Below are 3,305 nucleotides of genomic sequence, written 5' to 3'. Positions count from 1 at the left end.
ATTTTGAGCAATTTACCACAACAGTTGTTGGTTTTTACACGAAGCTGGTCACTGCTGCTTGAATTTCTTACTATCGGAGGAACAAACCGAGACGCTGTCAGTATTTGTGGACCAGATGAGAAGAATGTTTTTTTGACAACGAATACTTTGAAAATGTTTGCTTTTGTGAAATTAATCGCTGCAGATCATGTTCAAAGCAAACAACAACTTCCTGATTACATGCAGCAGCTGCTCAGAAGCAACAGAAGAAACTATGACTTAGGAGGACATTTAAACTTTAAAAGGCTGTTTGATCGACGCACAAGGAAGAGCGTCGGTTAGTGGAATAAAACTGTGGAATGTTCTGGATCTCAAAATGAGCAGAACTATTAAACAGTTGAACAAAAACACAATAATTTAAAACAGTAAAGTTGCTCTTGGGATTTCTGTACAGAGATATAAGGTTTGAAGCAAACAGGAAACAGCAAGAGATGAGATGTAAATATGACAAAAAAATATATTAAAAACGGAATAAATCTGAATATTTTATGTTGCTGTCATTTCAACAGTTAACATCACTGTGGTTGTCTGTATAAAAATCAATAGTTCAAATCATTTCTGCATAAACACTTCAAACTACGTCTTAAGAATTTTACAACTTGGTTAGAAAATCGTCTTTTTTTCCTGACAATTTTTGCGTTTTAGTTTGTGATATAAAAGTAGCAGCAGCTTACCTTTACAGAGTCAGCTGTTGAAGTGATTACTCATTCACTGTTGGACCGTAACTTGATATGATATGCTCGGTATCACAGGCCTTTCATTGGATGAGCAAAACCATTTTGTGCAATAAAGATATTTTCCTTGAATGTGCACTAAGCGTTTATTGCAGGTCCAGGTCCTCGTTTATAAGGCTGTAAAACAATTTAGAGTGAAGATATGTGACTCAATCTGAAACTGAAATCAATCAAGTGAAGTATAAACAATTTCAAACCCATTTAACGGCGATAAGACGACTGACGTGTCAGACAATGGAATCAAATACAGCCACAGCAACGCAAACTGATTTGAAAATCAAGCAGACGCTATAAAATCTGAACAACAACAAATCAGGAGAAAAAAAGGGAAAACATAATGTCAGAAAACCCGATAAGGCCTCCTTCAGGTGACAAAAACTGCTTCTCTGAGACAGGTGGAAGAACAGGTGAAACAGGTTGTAAAACAGGTGAGACGTGAGAAGGGGCAGGTGTAGAACAGGTGAGATGGGTAATAAAAAGCTGAATGGGGAAGAAGAACGGTTCGAATATGGTTTGATAAATTAGGGGTGGTTTGGTTCAAGGAACACACAAGAGAACGTTCTTCTATGAGACGTTTACACAATAACAACAAAGGAAGGATGTTCTCAGTGCAACATTAAAAACATGTTCTCAAGATGTCGTGACAGAACGTTCCTGTCCTGCGATATTTTAACACAGGTGGAACATTCGGACTGAGGGAACACAGAATAGATTCCTTTAACGTTCTACAGCGTTCCATGACGACAACGAAGGAACGCTCTCAAAACAAAAGTCAAAAGTTTTTTTCCAGATGTTCCCAAGGCCTCAAATGATTTTTATTTTTTTTTAACGTTCCTGTAAGATGATATAAGGAAAGTAGAACATGCTGCTTTTTTTGTTGCGAGACCACAGTGTAGGATGTTCTCCTAAAAGACAACACTCTGCCCGAAATGTTTTCAGCATGTTTTGGGGACGTTGTTGAGGGAACACGTGATTGAAAATATAAACATTCTCAGTTTTACATCAGAACAAAGCAGGAACGTTGTCAATGCAGCATTCAGTTTTGAGATGGCAGCAGGTATGCTTCACGATCATTCTCGGTTATCCTGACGTTAAGAAGAACTTTCTGGGAACTCTACGTGCATAACACCTTGAGATAATTCCAGTTTGAATATATTTCTTATAATAGAATAAAAATAAAAAAGGTGGCACAACTTTGACGACGCAGTTTATTTGTGAAGCACATCTGTTAGCAAAAATCATTGAAAATAAAAGCAACACAAACAGACGATAATGGAAATCAATATAAAGAAAATGCAAAAACAGCATCCACAGATACAAGTTTACACAAAAGGCAAAACCTAAAACAAACCACGATGCAGTTCAAGACTACACACTGACAATTCTCAAAGTGAAAACACAGAAGCTCGTCCCCGAATCACTGCAACTCCTGAATAGGATTAAAGAAGAGAAACGTCACATTCGTTATATTTAAATCGACAATGATTTTGTTGTCTTCTGCCGACAACTGCGTGTTTCTAAATCATCAACAGATAAAACCTTCAGACCTTTTCCTGTTTTACTGTCACTGTTATTCTGGAAGATGTCAAATGATGTTAAACTTCACTGACTGACTGAAAAAACAGGTCAGAAATCTGTTTATTTCCTTCATTTGTTCGGCTGCAGTTTGTTCTGAAGTGCATCTTTCTGATCCTCTGTTTCCTGCAGTTGTTGTTTGATTTCCTTCATGTCGGTCTCCAGTGTCTGCTTCCTTTCTGACAGTTTATTAATCTCATTACGAGCTGTCTCCAGTATGCTGTCTGTGTTGACCACTAGTTGTTGATGATTTGTCTTTCTTTTATCCAGACTTGATCTGACTTCATCCAGGATTTCCTTCAGGTTAATGCTACCCTGCGGTCTGTTTCCTGTCTTATCTCCCTCCTTCTGAATCACTTCTTCATGCAGGGACTTCATCTTCTTGTCTTGTTCCTCAGACTGTTTCTGGATCACCTCACTTTGGGATTTGAGTTTATTTTGCTGCGTCTCCAGTTCCTTCGTCATTTTCTGGAGAGCAACAATCGTCTGCGTCACGCTGTTCAGTTCTTCCTCGTTCATCTTAAAGTCCTCATCCAGTTTTGCCTTTTTGTTGTCCAGAGCTTCTATTTCATTGATGTCTGTCATGAGCTTCTGTCCCTCTTCCTTTGGATTCTCTGTGGAAAGACGCAGTAAAACAAGAACCTTATTTCTACATATATTTGCAGTTTCATCTTGATGCTTCAACATTTGAAAAAAATCTAAATTTTCACTTTTTTCTGTGAACATTAGATGAACTTTTATCACTGTGTTGTGATTCATTTCTTCATTTTAGCTTCATCAACCAAGAGCTTTGACATAAAATGCATTGTTGAACATAACAAACACAGTTGTGACTCACTGGTTTTGTTTTGCCGTCGTTTCCAGATGAAAAATGCAACTGCAAGAACAAACATGAGGCCGAAAACAACACTGAAGGCGACAGAAGCAGCACAGTTAGACGGGTCCTCGAAGAAGTCA

This window comes from Stegastes partitus, unplaced genomic scaffold (genome assembly GCF_000690725.1).
Source record: "Stegastes partitus isolate 25-593 unplaced genomic scaffold, Stegastes_partitus-1.0.2 Scaffold2215, whole genome shotgun sequence".
Taxonomy (NCBI): domain Eukaryota; kingdom Metazoa; phylum Chordata; class Actinopteri; family Pomacentridae; genus Stegastes; species Stegastes partitus.
This window is presented reverse-complemented; position numbering follows the sequence as displayed.